This window comes from Lynx canadensis, chromosome C2, assembly GCF_007474595.2.
Source record: "Lynx canadensis isolate LIC74 chromosome C2, mLynCan4.pri.v2, whole genome shotgun sequence".
NCBI classification, from domain to species: domain Eukaryota; kingdom Metazoa; phylum Chordata; class Mammalia; order Carnivora; family Felidae; genus Lynx; species Lynx canadensis.
Window position 1 is genome coordinate 97,557,576 of NC_044311.2, and position 15,827 is coordinate 97,573,402.

At 39.2% G+C, this 15,827-nt stretch overlaps 1 protein-coding gene and 1 long non-coding RNA gene across 5 annotated transcripts in view; one reads left to right on the forward strand and one right to left on the reverse strand.

Annotated features, from left to right (window-relative positions):
- LOC115523756 overlaps window positions 1–12,718 on the reverse strand; it is a 71,682-nt gene extending 58,964 nt beyond the window's left edge. For both annotated transcript variants that reach the window (XR_003971834.1, XR_003971833.1), the window contains exons 1-2: window positions 12,575–12,718; window positions 3,287–3,404 (exon numbers count right to left, since the gene is read on the reverse strand). This is a non-coding gene — a long non-coding RNA (uncharacterized LOC115523756). The remainder of the gene's footprint in view (window positions 1–3,286; window positions 3,405–12,574) is intronic.
- Window positions 12,719–12,790: 72 nt separating this feature from the next.
- The window catches only part of ZBTB20 (zinc finger and BTB domain containing 20), a 769,186-nt gene continuing 766,149 nt past the window's right edge, over window positions 12,791–15,827 (forward strand). For all 3 annotated transcript variants that reach the window (XM_032594753.1, XM_030330006.1, XM_030330007.1), the window contains exons 1-2: window positions 12,791–13,309; window positions 15,380–15,474. The gene's annotated coding sequence lies outside the window, so the exon portion shown is untranslated. The remainder of the gene's footprint in view (window positions 13,310–15,379; window positions 15,475–15,827) is intronic.

Sequence of the window (15,827 nt, forward strand, 5' to 3'; positions counted from 1 at the left end):
TGTTCTCTTACTCTCATTGATGAGCTATGGATCTGTGAGGCCTAGAAAGCTATGAAGGTCTAAGAAAATCCCAGAGAGTTTGATTTAACCCATCCAAAACTGCACTACATCTGGACTTCTATCTGTCATGTGATCCAGTACATTTATCTTTTAAACCAGTTTGCACTTAAGATCATGTATGCCTGAAGTTTTCATTACCACATCTGCCATTACATGGAGATGGCCCACCCAAGAATAAAGCCAAAGTGAAGAAAAGAAGAGCCAGGAAAGAGAGCTGGAGAGACTGAATGCTGGTAACAGCAATGAGGCTCCTCCTTAATATGTAAATTAATATAGTATCCCTTCTTATTGAAATTGATTTGAGCTGGGTTTATTCTACTTGCAAATGTGGACTCCTGACAAATTCAGTAGTGTTTCTTATTGGTTCCAAGACTGAATTATTATTCCAATCGTAAAGGCCATCATAAGAACTAGATGTGAAAACAAAACAGAGATAAAACAAATACTATAATCTTTCAGAACTAGGTTCTGAATATAATATAATATAACCATTGGTCAGAACACCTTAATTTAAGTTGTCATTCAGGCAAAATTACCAATTTGCTACTTTAAGAGATAGTACTAACTAAAAATTACAGAAAAAGTTCAAAAATGGCTTAGATAAATTACATCATCCTTTCAATACTGATTGGGGCTCGTTCTATATGCTCCCATTGGATGATTATTATCTATTTTATACTCCAGGCTCCAAAGGACACTCAAAGCTTCCTCTCTCTCTCCAAACAACCATGAATAAAGAAAGATTGCATGGCTCAAGGCCAAAGGTTCTGCTGGTCTCCAGTGCTAAGGGATAAAACTTCTAATATAAAACAAGAGGTTTGACATTGCTATGGCTTTATTCTTCTTTCTGCAGTTATTATTTTTGAAATCTCCTCTTTGGATGCTATCTTTATGGGGAAGGATCCTATTCTAGACTATTCTCTCATGGATCTATCATTGTCACATGAATTTTGGACCCTTCTTTCCAAGAGTTTTTCTACTCCCAGCACCCTTCACCTCTCACAAATGGACAGAACGAACATCAGAGGAGTCAGACTAGAAGGCCATAAGCTCAATGGTTAAAATACAGATTGGATGAGAGAGAAGCTGTATGAGATGATACTTCAACCAGCCTATCAAAAAAATATTTCATGAAGCATGCTTGGGTGGCTCAGTCTGTTAAGCGTCTGACTCTTGATTTCAGCTCAGGTCATGATCTCACAGTCATGAGACTGAGCCGCGAGTCAGGCTCCATGCTGAGCATGCAGCCTGCTTGGGATTCTCTCTCTTTCTCTGTTTCTCTGTCTCTCTTTCTCTCTCAAAATAAATAAGTAAACTTAAAAAAAAAAAAGAAAAAGAAAAACAAACCTAATGAATCAATTCTATCCCACAATAAAGGATATCTCAACAGAAACCTAGATGTCAGTCACTGTAAACTATTTGACATTCCCCAAAAATTCACTATGTTTTTAAACATGCTAAGCCTCAATTCTTCCTGTATTTCAATGGAGATAATAATTGTACTTAGCTCATAAAGCTATGGAAAAATTAACTGTATATATAGTCCTTAAGCATGCAATAAACATTCAAAAAATGTTAGGTTTAGGACATACCTCCACCATGGCCCTTATTAGACTGCAGTAGAATTAACATGCTTCTTTCAGGAGATTGTCTGATGCATAAGGGTAATGTGTATTTATGCATACAATATTTAGCAAAATTAGGAAGTTCTCAATTGAATTTTAGAGTTTAAACTTTGGCCATGAAAGAAAACAGGAAAAAGACACTCATATTTAAATCATATTTAAATCATCACATATAAATTCAAATAACAATGTAATAATGTGCTGATTTTCAAGACTTGTGCTTTGCATTCCTTCTAAATTCAAATGTTGTATCATCTCTGAATTCGAAGGGTAGGTAGTAGAGAATGCAAAGCACGCAAGCACGATCCAATGTGTACAGATTAAAGTAAATCAGAGTGTTCCCAATGAGAATCAGGAAATAGGTCTAAATGTCTTTCCTTTTCTTTCCCTTGGTCTCTGGTCCTCTATGAAGAAACTCAAGTTTACCTCAGGCATATGTACTACTTCTCCTAAACTACTGATATGGGAAGCACTAAAATGTCTGAGGATATACAGGAAGCAGAAGAGCTAGCAAGGGTTGTGAGTCTATGCTCCTGGACCTTTTATTTACAGGGAACCACTCATTTGCTTGTCCCCCAAATCTAAATCATCCAAATTTCCTGAGAATATAACCACTTATTGCAAGTGTTTAGTTCTTATGTGCTTTGAACAATACCAGTCTTTCAGTGAAATCCTTCAACAAGTTTAAATCTTTCTGCTCCAAAACAAGCCTTCCCCTTCCCAGAGTCACTACCAGCCATAATGAAAGATGTGTATGGATCCATTGAAAATTTTTCATTTAAAATGACACTCCCTCAGTCTCCAATTTTGGACATTATTTGCAAAGTGTATAGCCCATGAAGGCTTGAAGGAAATGGTAAAATTAGAAGGTGAGGAAAACATTTTTCATGATGACTTGTTTAAAAAGTAGGAAAAAATCTTACCTTGTGGGGGAGTTTATGATCTCTAAATAGGCCAAGAAAATCAAGTTAAACATAATATACTTGCATATTCTTAAACAACCAAGTTTACTGTATATCTATAAAAGGTGCTGAAAATAGGCATCATATTTTCAAATATCCAGTCTTCAAACTTAAAAGTTTATTGTCATTTCCCCCTGTGGCTTCTGTACTTGCCAAAGATTTTTATGAGGATAGCTGCTTAAATCTGATTCTCAGGAAGGCATCCTGTTTTGAAACTCAAAATGTCCTTGGCATTTAGAATATCATTCATTTAGGTGCATTTCATAAACTTGGAAACATGAAAATTCTAACTAAGATGTTGAAGAAACACTGGAGTTACTTTTAAACCAATCTTCTCTGGAGATTTAATACAGAGCAGATTAGTTTTCTGCACAAATAGTTTAGGGATACACAATTTGAAAAAAAAAATCTCTAATTTCCTTTATGCTTTTCTCTACTAGGTGATGACTTTAGTATTTCCTTATGTAGAGGCATGATCCATTTTTTCTGTAGGGTTCACAAAGATAGTGACTTCTGTCTTAAAGTCATATTTTTCAAGAAAAAAAAACAAGTCACCAAAGGTCTTTTTATTCCTTTCTGCCAATTACAGATAGACAATAAATCAATAAATCAATAAAATAGCTTAGAGAGCGCACTTACTGAATTTGAGGAGGGGCATAAAAAAGGATCTTGGTGAAATTCATGGACTTGTGAATTCTTGTGACTCTAGATTTCTGGCTGTGATTCTGGATTAGACTCCAATGCATTTTCCATCAGCCTGTGAGAGAGAGTGTAATTAATCTTTGATAAACTGAGCTATTTCTAGACTGTTGCATGATTTTGAAAGATCTTAAAAGAATAGCTTTTAGGACTGTTCTCTAAAAAACATTTAGCAATGGAGAAATACTACTTGCCATCTCCACCTCATCCACTCTAATGTCTATACATTAGGAAATAGTCCAGAAATCCTTGAGCTATAGAAATTGAGTGTTTCAGTCTTTGGGTTATAGAATTGCTATGTAAAAATGCATATACTCAAGGATTGTTGTTAAGACTTAGGAAGTTATGTTTAGACTATTAGGTTCCATTTCTAAAACAAGAGCCCTATATTCCTTGGGTTTTTTGAGAGTATATAGATCATAGTGCTTAAGAGGCCTTCTCTGATAGGATGAATATCTATCCTTCTCCCAGAGATGTCCATAATCTAAACCTCAGAACCTTAGAATATGTCACAGAACAAAGGAGACCTTGCAGATGGGATTAAGAATCTCAGAGATGGGGAGAGTATTCTGTATTATCCAGGTAGCCAAATACAGTCACCAGGATCCTCATAGGAGGAAGGCAAGAGGGTCAGAGTTAAAACAAGAAGATATTAGAAGTAGAGAGAGATTGGAATGCTATGCTGCTGGATTTGAAGATGGAGGATGGGGCTTCATGGTTCCATGGATGCAGGTGGCCTCCAGAAACTAGAAAAGACAAGGAAATGGGTTTCCTCCTAGAACCTCCAGAAGGATCAAGGCCTGTGACAACCTTGATTTTGACACACTGAGATTGATTTTGGACTTCTGATGTCCAGAAGTGTAAGATAATAAATTTATGCTTTTCAAGTCACTAGGCTTATGATAATTTGTTACAACAGCAAAAGGAAACTAACATATCTCTAGTAGCTTTCTAATGTATACCACATCTATGGACATTCTTTAACACTGAAATGGTCCACATGTCAACATTGAGGCATTCACTGAACAATGGAACCTTAGAGAGGGAGAACTTTACTGGGTAAATAATATTTAAGAGATTATTTTTTGACATTATTGTAAATTTTTCCCAAGCAAAAATGTGATTTATTGATTTATCTAGTGACAGAAATTACAGCAAGTCTTAGGACAATGAAGGAAATAATTCCATCCTTACCTGAGGATTAGAACACAAAGTTTGGAGGAAAGGGCTTATTCTGGCCCAGCATGTAGATGAGGCAAGAAATCTTTCTGAAGCCACCACCCATCCACCGCATGGATGCCAAGAGTAAACTATCTCTAATTTTTTTTTTTTTTTTTTGGAAGATCTCTATAACAAAATCACTATAAGGTTTGAAGTCTAGGCTCATGGGTCCATAAATGATACTAACATAGGGAAAGAGGTTTCCACACCATGCCTGACCCTTAAGAAACCAAAGTGGGACCAGCTGTAGTGACATATGTGTTAGGCACTCTATCTTAGAGAGAGATCTGTCAGTTTTGAAAGCAACACTGGATGGAAGCAACAGAATCAATGGAAACCTTTCCTAGTGAGTAAATCAGATGTTTTGGTCATGATACGAAGGCATGAATGACTGTCATAACTTAGTAAGCATCTCTGAGAATTTTAGACTTATCACTGGGATATCCTGAATTGGAATGAAGGACATCTTTACTCTATTAGATGATGATTACAAATATTTAATTTGAATATTAAAGGACAGGTAAACTGGTTTTATGTGTTCAACATGGTAAAGTGATATATATTATTCATAGGGGTTCCAGTTATGATAGAGTAACTTTTAGTAGACTAATTCTGTGCCAGAAACAACTATAAAAGCTGAATAAATTATAAATATATAAAATACTTGAAGACAATCGATGCAGACAGGGTTTGAAGGGCTATGATTCCTGAGAGAAGAGAAGCACAACAAGGTGAACTTGAAAGTCAGTCTGGCCTTTTCCCCGAGCCATTTGCTAGTTCACAAAGTGGGGAATAGAGTCTGAGTAGAGAGCTCCAGGCATGCTGGGACAGGGTTTGACTCTGCCAAAGTGGTTGACACTTGAAGGGCAAATTTCAGAGAGGAAGGATTGACCCAAGTAAGGCCAAAATTATGCAGGTGATTTATCTTGAGAAGCTTATGGACTTTAAGCTATATATGCAGAGAGTAACTTCAAGAAATCCACCAGAAAACAGCAGCTGTAAGGCTACAGCTGAGCAGAAATTTCTTGCTTCAGGACAGAGGATGGAGTTCAGAGACTGCTAAAATACAACTGGTAAATACCAAGGCTTTCATTTGAGACCCTAGAAAGGCTCTGCCTATGGAAATAAACCTGTCTCAAAGGGACATTCTTAAATAAACACTAACACCAGCCTGCATCAGCATCAAAGTGATCTGCCTACATTCTTCTGCCTCCCAGAAGAAAACTTAATCTTCATAATTGTTCATCACAATAACAGCATTCAGTAAATAATTATATGACATACTAAAAAAACACGAATGAATGATTCAAACCAAGAGAAAGACAACAGAAACAAGCCTACAGGTGTGGGAGTTTTACTTAAATAAGTATGTTCTAAATAAGTTTAATATGTTGGAATAAGAGGAAAAGCTGGAGAATTTCAGCATAAATATGACTTCATCAAAAGGAATCAAGTGGAAATTCTACAACTGAAAAATATCTGAAATTAAAACTTAAATATTAAATGTCTGCCTCCAGGCAAGATGCAGAAGATAGTAACAGGCCATAACTCCCACTTGAACTAGAAAAAAAAAAAAAAATTACATACATTACCAAACTGTATTTTTAAGAAAACCAGAGACCTGTGGATACAAAGAAGAATTGAGAAACCAAAATACCAGAGGGAGAAGAGTTTCTCTTGGGTAAACTGAATTTGCCAGCTACTTTTTCCTGGGAAGTATCTGTTGCGTCTGTACATGTATGGAGAGTAAGGCCTGCCATACACAGGGTGACTCTAGTAATGTAAAGGGGAAACAAGTGGGGCTTTTGACATTTCTGTGATCTGGAGTGAAGTCCCAAACAATAGGAAGTCCAGTAGAAGGGCCACTCAACTGAACCTAGCCCAAATTGCTAACTCATATAATAGGGAGCAAAGAAAACAGTGGTTGTTTTGAGCCACTTAGTTTTGGAATAGTTCGTTACACAGTGATAGATAAGGTCCAAAATTCTAAAATTCCTCAGATGTAGGAAGATGATTCAGATGCTTGCAGCTAAAAAAATTAAACTGCAAACACAATTATATAAATAAATAAATACATAAATAATATCATCTGCTCACAAAGAAATAAATGTGGTACTGTCAAAGACACCAGTTATGGCCACTTAAAAAAGACAAGTGGTTAAAAAATAAAATAACACTATGTAAGTTAAAAAGTAAATATGGAAATTTGAAAAAAAAAAACACCTAAATTTGAGAAAGATACCTTTCTAAGAAAATTTAAATTATCAAAATGAATCAGGAGGAGGTAGATAGGTATAGTGTCCACAACTATAGAACTGAGAAGATAGATGGAGTCTACCCTTTTAGGGGTGCCTTGGTGGCTCAGTCTGTTAAGCCTCTGGCTCTTGACTTCAGCTCAGGTCATGATCTCACAGTTTGTGGGTTCAAGCCCTGTGTCAGGTTCTGTGCTAACAGTGTGGAACCTGCTTGGGATTCTCTCTCCTGCACTCTTTGCCCCTTTCCTGCTCGCTCTCCCTCTCTCAAAATAAATAAATTTAAGACAAAAACAAAAACAAAAATCTATACTTAAAAAAAAAGAATAAAAACCATCAGCATGGTAAAAGACATAATTTTCCCTACTAATTCTAGGAGAGTATCTCAATAAAAATCTCAAAATTAGATAAAGGCTGAACAAGGTTCATCCTACTTATAAATATCAATCTCTGAATTTTTCAAATTCCCAGATAAAAATATCAATAAATTAAATACATTATTCTTTAAATAGTAATAAAATTAAAAAATTAATTTGGGAATGGAAGAATGGGTCGATATCAGTAAATCTGTCATTGTAATTCAATGCATTGACAGAATAAAGGGAAAATAATAATGATTATTTTGTACACTTAGAAAAGATATTTGATAAAATTCAATACTTATTCATGATTTTCAAGATACAACACTTTGCAAACTATGAATATATGGCAACTGCTTTAACAGAACTTTCAGCAAGAAACATATTTAAAGGTGCAACATCAAATATTCAGAAAGAAGACAAAGATGCACTGTACCATGACTATTGTTCAACATTTTGCCATCAGTCTGGTCAACAAAACAAGAGAAAGAAACCATACATCACAAACACTGAAAAGAGAGAAGAATCACCACTGTTAGGAGATGATATGAATTTTAACATAAAATCAAGAGAAATCAAATGATGAGTGTTAAGTAAAGTTTTTGCTAAGATGTCTTGAGTATAAAGTCAATATATAAACACAAGTAGTTTTCCTACATATAAGTAATGAAAAAACGTCCCTGTGTACAATTGTGGGCAACAACTATAAAACATTTTCGGTGGCAATGATGAAACTTCGTGTGATCTATGTAAATAAACTGTAAAATTACCAATGGACTTTAAGACTTACAAATGTAAAATTGCAAGTGACATAAACCCAATTCAAACCACCTTAACCAATTAAAAGAAAATCATTTACTTGTGATAATTAAGAATGACAAGGATATAGTTGGTCTCAGGCACAACAGGGTCTAAGGACTTCAGGAGATCTCTGAGCTTTGTGTTATGCTGTATGGTTGTTGTCTATCCTGTGCTCCTGTTGGGGACTGTTCCTCCCAGAATCCAGTCATGTAATTCAGACAGAACCATCAATTATAGTGCCCACCTCCCATTTGCAGGTCAAACACATAATCTAGTCCTATTAGGACTGAAAATGAAATTGATTTTTTTATGCTTAAAATTTTTTTTAATGTTTATTTACTTTTGAGAGAGAGTGCGCAAGTGGGGGAAGGGCAGAGAGGGAGGGAGACACTGAATCTGAAACAGGCTCCAGGCTCTAAGCTGTCGGCACAGAGCCCAACACGGGGCTTGGTCTGAATGGTGAGATCATGACCTGGGCTGAAGTTGGATGTTTAACAGATTGAACCACCCAGGTGCCCCAGATTTTTTTTATATCTTATGTAAACTAGAGATTCAATATCCTTTATTCCCTATCTTCCTAACACCATTTATTGAATAGTCTCTATTCTCCCAGTAATTTGTGTTGATGATATATAATACTATCAAATTGTCATTTATGCATGAGCATGAGTCTATTTCTGGGTTCTCTTCTATTCCCTTGTTCAGTTTGCCTATCCTGGGCCAGCCCCTCACCAGTTAGCAGATTTCTTTTCTACTCTCTCTACTTTCCTATCCCAACATCACAATCTTTAGCCAAGTCCATTATATTTTCGTTATGTGAATGAGGTTTTGGTGGAAACTCATGGCTCTGCTGTGACTTTCCCATTGAAATCAATGGCTTGGGGCAAAAGAGAAAACATAAAAGGAAATGAGTATCTGGGTATAGGAACTTAAGAAAACACAAGCCCCTGCAAATCCAGTGAAATATTATAAAGGGCTTCATGCTTCTACCATATTGGGGGGTCACGGCAAATTTTAAATAAGTACCTAGGGCTAGAATACCTTATATCACATCTGGGTTAACTGGATTTATAGAAATCTCTCTTTAGAGAGATTCAGATGGAATTGTCTAACCTTTATTATTGGCATGTTGTCCTAACACATTTTGATGTTTAACTCAACTTTATTTCACTATAAAAGATTCATTTAACATTTTTATTGGCTATTATTTGCTTAGATTAATGGTGAGCACATATACAGAAAAGTGGTACCTGTCTTTGAGTAAATGGCAAAAATATCAAGTGTATTTCATATATGGTTTTATGTGTGGAAAGGTGGCAATTTCTCTTAACACATCCTTCAAAGACCATCTCAAAAGTTACTTCTGCCATTAAAATTTTCCTGATTTCCTACCCCTGCATCCCTCAAGCTATAAACAGTATTTTTCTGACCTCCCATAACACTATTTATTCTATCATTAAGACTCTTCTTTAAAAACTCTTCTTATTTTGGCTAGTAATATAGGTTTTTTTTTTTTTTTTTTACTGTATATGTCTAATTAGTGCCCTTATTAGAATCTAAGCCACTTGGGAGCATGATCTAATTTTGTATTCAGTATAGTGATTTCAGTGTATTACAAATATTCCCCAATTCTAAGGAGTTAGGCATTCTCTCTTCTGTATTTCCATGTTACATATATCACATATGTACACAGCATAGTAATTGATTCCTTTACTTCTCTCCCAATACACAGTAAACTCTTTGGAGAAAAATGCCAAATCTTGTGTATCTTTGGTTTTTAAATTCCCAGGGATTTTAAAGGCTCATAAGTATATCTGTTATGAGGAAATGCACTTAGTATTTCTTGAATGAATGAATGAGTAAATGGCATAGTGAAAAAAGGAAAACAGACGAGTTTGAAAATAAGCTCTGCCACTTGTGATGCAGATAAAGCATTGAAAGTCTATCTTCATTTGTAACATACGAAGAATTCACTTACTACTAGTTTGGCTTCTTTTAATCACCTTTAAAATTTTAGGGCTTGTATACTATTTAAGATCTGTGAAGGAAACAGGTTAAGGTCCTGAGAGAAATTCCTTATAAAATTCTTCCTTAGCTAAGCAATCCTCACTTTTTTCATTTTCTATCAATCATGCCTTCTTCATCACCCTCTCATTCTTTGTTACCACATCCTTCTTATTGTATCCCTTTTCTCAATTCTGCTAATTGCTACATCAAAGAAACATCTCTTTGCCCCTTGATACATCTTTCGGGACTTTTGTATATCTGTGTGTGGGTAGGTTGGTGATTGAAGTCTGTGCGTGGGTAATGTAAATATAAAGACTGACATATTCCTTATAGACACATCATTCTAACCCCAGAATCTGACATCAGGAAAACTGGATATAAATGAGAATATTTTACAAATATTTATAAATTAGAATATTATTTTACACTGCTTTCCTGTATAAGCACCATGCATTAACCGACTGCACCACTGGAGCACCTTACATTGCTTTCCTAATCCTTTATCATTACAATCCTAACAAGTCTCACACCAATAACACTGAATCATAGCTTTAAAAACTTGTTGAAAAGAGGCACTTGGGTGACTCAGCTGGTTAAGTGCTGGACTCTTGATTTCAGTTCAGGTCATGATCTCTTGGTTCTTGAGATGAAGCCCTGCATTGGGCTCTGCACTCACAGAGCAGAGCCTGCTTGGGATTCTCTCTGTGCCTCCCCTGTTGGAACTCTCTCTCCAAATAAATAAGTAAACATAAACACAAACAAACACCAACCTTGTTGAAAAGGATGAGTTTTAAGTAGTACATAAAGGGAGTGGCCACTGCCCCTTGGAAAAGTTAAGGGATTAACTGTTTAAACATCTTTGTTAAATTTTACTGAATTTTCTCATGTAAAGCTGACTATTCTGTATGGAACATGTTACAGTCACTACATCACTTCTAAGATTTATATGTAAGTTCTGAAACATTTTAGCTTCCAGATTCAATAGCAATTTGTACACTTTATTGGACTTCAAAGCTTGACACCTCATGCAATCATTTTATACATTCTGAAACCCTCATATACTCCTCAAAAGATAGCTAATTGTATTTATGAGGTCAAGGCTTCTACGTTTTTGTTTTTTTTTTCCCACCAGGGCCAATTTCTTTTGCTTAGGTTCTGCCAAAGACCCCTAATCAAAGCCAGGCATCTGTGCACTTTCTTGTGAAATCCAGTTTCAGCAAGAACTCCTCAAAGCCAGTTTAGCAAGCACCTTCTCCCTACCCCCAATCTGATCACTCTTCATAGATGACCAGGGTCCTTTTCCTCCACCATCCCCCTGATCACCCTGGCCTGTCTTCAGCAAGAATCGTTTTAGGTTGGTTTAGCCAAAATTCCCACTTACGCCTAATGTTGCCTCTTTGTAATTTTTCAACCGCTCCACCTTGCTCTCTGGCTAAAATTCCCACTTGCCCATGATATACTTGGAGTTCAGTCCAATCTCCTTCCACTGCAAAAATTTTATCACAGTGTCGTATCTATACCTATCTCAATGATCCTGAATAAAGTCTGTTTTTACCATCTCTAACAAGTCAGGAATATTTTTTTCTTTAATGCATGCTGCATATCCCAAGGAAGTCTAGGATAAAATTCAGAGAACTTAACACAGTCTATCAGAAACTCTACATCAAATGTATGTTCCATAAGAAATTCTGTTTTCAAACTGCAGAGCGTAAATTCTTTATTTTTCATAAAGTCCCTTAATTTGTGATAAATTATTGTTATATAAGTTCCCTAAAAAATGCAACTTTTTATTTTGGCAGAGATTTATTTTTTTCTTTGTATAGTGAAAGGGAATATATACACTTTTTTCTATCTTACCCCTTTTTAGGAATCCTTCCTGAACATCTTGCTGGCCTTGAGCCTCATTTTTTTTTTTCTCCCAATGCCTGAGTACTGGACCAAAACTTGGTAAGAATTTGGCTCTGGGGAATGCTATGTTGAGTGACAAATGGATGAGGATGAAGGTTTTATTGAAGCATCTGAACCGCATTTAATTTTCCATGTTGCTTTATTTGTTCCTTCTAGCCCTCAGGATATTGAATTTTGTGGGCTCCGGTTGGGTCGTTGGTACTTCAGGCGTTTAGTAATAAGAAACATAATCTGCTTTTCCCGTTAGGATAATATCCTCATTTTTATTAAGGGCGGCTTACTACGAACTGTTTTACATAGTATTTTTCTAAACCTCCTGAACGGACAAATTTTCTCTTTGCGCCCGGGCATTGCTTCAGCGGCCTCTGCTGACCTCCTGGCTTGGCAACCTGCAGCCTACCCCGCAGGAATCAAGCGTGACCCAGTGTGGCCTTGCGAGCCGCCTCCTCGCCAGACCCTCCCTCCAGCTTTCCTCCCACGGCCCTAGCTCCAGCTTCCATCCTGCTGCCTCAGCTGTCTGCGACAGCGACACCCCCTCCTCCCCTCCGCGGCTACCCCTCCCCGCCAGCTCGCCGCGCCAGACAGCGGGTAACCGCCGCCTCCGCTGGGGCATCCCGGCTCCACAGGCCTAGCGCGTTCCAGACACCTGCCTCTCACTGGCCACCGAAGCTGCCCCTCACCCTGCAGCCCCCTCGGCAATTGGCCCCGGGCCGTCTCTCGTCATCCTCCGCCTCGCCGCGAGTCCCGCCTCCGTCGCCGGGTCATTTAAGTTTATCACAAATAAATAAATAAAGGAGGAAATAGAAATGCGTAGAAAGTAAAAGCGGTGGTGGGGGGGGGGGCGGAGGTGGAGGAAAAGGGGAGGAGGAGCGGAGGAGCAGACAACCAAACCTGATCGTGTCGGTGCTGACCAATCATGGCTCACTCCAATCCGGCCTGACGGGCTCTCTGAACCAATAGTTTTCCACCTCTCGGATCACTGAACAACGAGATACGACTGACCTCTCCAGAGTGGGCGAAGGTGCGGCAGAGGTAGGGGGAGTGGGAAGAATGTCGACCAATCGCCTATTAAGGATTCTCTGAGCGAAGTTTCCGTGCCCCAATGGATGTTTGAGATAGCGGATTGGGCCTCTTCTAGCCCAATCGAAGGTGGTAGAGATGAGGGAAGAAGCATATGAAGGCGGGGACAGGGGAGAGGAGGAGGAAGAGTGCATTTTGTTTATGGGCGGCAACCTCACGAGGGGCGCCCCATTCTGATTGGCTCACTGAAGCCAAGAGTGGCATAAGAACAACCCAATAGCGGAAAAAGATAGAGGGTTCGCGGCGTGAGGTACCCAATGTGGGCCTTCTGCCGAAGAAGTAGGGGCGGGGGGAAGTTTAGGAGTTGAGGAAAGAAGATTAAAGAGCGCGAGGAGGTAACCCCCAAAACTCTAATTTGTTGTGGGGCGGGCTGGAGGGAGGGGAGTGTGCGTGCGAGGGGGACGAGGCGTCCGCGAGACACTTGGAGTGGGGGGCGACGGGACGGGAAAGGAAGGGACTGGGGTGGGGTTGGGGGAGCGAGTTAGAGAGACAAGCCCGCGGGCCGTCGGCCGGCCGAGGGCGCGCGCCCCCGCGCCCCGCCCCGCCTGCGCCCCCTCCCCCCCGGGCGCCCCTCCTCGCGCGGGGCGGTGGCTGCGGCCTCGCGCGACCCAGCGGGAAGGGAGGGAGCGCGGGAGGGTCCCGGGTCCCAGGAGCGGGCGGGCGGGCGGGCAGTCCCGCAGCTGGAAACGTGTCTTTTGCCTTCTTTTCTCTACTCCCTGCGCCTGGAGTTGCCGCTTCCAAGAAGAGGAGCTGAGGGGGACTAGCCGGGGCTCAGGAGCTGCTAGAGGCGCCGGCTTGTCTTCCGCCCCCTCCCTCCTCGCCCTCCCCCCGCTTGCCGTGGCTCTCGCGGTCTCTGGAGCGTCTTCAGAGAACTGGGGGGGGCGGGAGGTGTCCTGGCCCCAGAGCCGCGGGACGCCCCTCCAGACACCAAAGCTACCGGCCCCCGCCTGCTTCGCTGCTACGACTATAGAGGAGGGGGCTTGGGAAGGGAAGATACGCCTTTCCTTCTTTCTGTCCTTTGGGCCCCTTTGGAAACATTAAACAATGTTTACGCTTTTCGATAGTTGAGATAGAACGGTTGGAAGCTTTTTGAAAGTTGAAAAGAAATGCACTCTCCTACGTTGTTAAATGCATTACTGTGTGGCTTCTGGTCCTCTTCCACCACCCACCTCACGCCCCCCGCCACCCACCCCCCTCTCCGCAGCTGTTATCCTTTTTAAGGATGCTGAAGAGGCAGGAGGCAGGGATTTTCTAAAAGTTCTATTGATAAACACACTTGCACAAACATATGCTAGGCACACACATAAACTATAAACATTAGCGAAAAACACAATATGGCGTACAGCTACACTACCTAGCACGGTAATCCGCTGATCTCTTAACACTGAACTCAGTTGAATGGGGTCAGTGGCAGGATGACAGTTCTCAAATAAAAATCTGGAAGAAATAGGAAGTAATTTGGAAGTCTGTGGGCTAAATAATGTCCTCAGAATCAGCACTGGCACACGTAAACTTTCTAGACCTCTGGAAATTGTCTTCACCACTTAACCATTAATGGTAAAGTATGGTAAATGATGCTAAAAAGTATGCCAAGATGATGCTAAAGTGGAGAGTTTCTCACTGCGTGGTCGTGTATAAGTTTCAGCTAATAGAATTAACAGAGGCCACTCGTTCCCCATGATTTCAAGCGAGTTCTATTCCAAAGTTAGCTATCCTTAACTTGTTGCTAGTGAAAGTTTGAAAACAAATTGTAGCGACCATTTTGTAAATAAATTCTTTAGCTGTAAACACTAAATTTAAATGATAAGCATTTGTATTAGCAAATTCAGTTCATAAATGGTTTACTTTCTTACCTGTTGCTCCTAATCTCAAATACCATTTGCTATCACATGGGAATAGTTCAGATATACTCTCCTCTGCCCGTCACGTAAGTTTGACCAGGCCAGATTTGGCTACTTTCTGCATTTCAGCTTTACAGCTAGGTACGTCTAGATTTCTAGGAAAACAACAACAACAACAAAAACAAACAAACAAAAAAAACAATTTACATTGATTTTACATGCCTTTGTTCACTCTTCTCATTCTTAATCAGAATGTATCAAAGTTGGTGTACAAATTGTGCATGGTAATATCACTGTGCCCTCTTGGGAATGGGCTTCTCTCAAAAAAGCTTTTGGAATTGCCCTTGAAGAATTGCTGATGTTACTCTTTGTTCAGGGCTCAAGGTTTAATTCTTAAGATTGTGGTTGTGATTTCCATTGAGTTCAATTTTGGAGGGCTTTAGGCTTAAGAATCTATGGTGCTCAAGGAAACAGGTGAGAGGAAGAAGAAAAGTGAATTTTCTAGAAATATACTAGCTGCTCAGTGAGTCCAGCAGTTGGGTATTTTTGGTTTTGTGATTTCAGATCTCACAGACCAGTGGAATACAGGCCTTTTGCATATGAAGATCAGGTGACAAGTTAACTGTCTACCAGCCTCCAAAGCAATACGCCCTTTCATGGTGAGGTCCCAATTTTAACAGACTAAAGAAAAAAGTTTAAGATTAAAAAATTGTTAAATTTTATCCATTTTGGGGAAGAAGTCTTTATGCTTATCTGTCTAGCTCAATTAAGATGCCAGTATTTTAAGCTTACTACTACAGCAAGAAAATCAGATACAGTTCATGTGTACACTCACTGGCTACTGAAAGACAACATGAGTTTAGAGGAAAGAAAAAACTTCTATGTCTGTGTGGCTAGTGAGAGTTACAATTTTGGGTGTGTGTGTTTAGAACTACTAGATGAGATGGCAGTTTACTATGTAGTTTGTTCAGAAAGTTTTTGTGACCCACAAATACCCAACTAATTTTGCTGT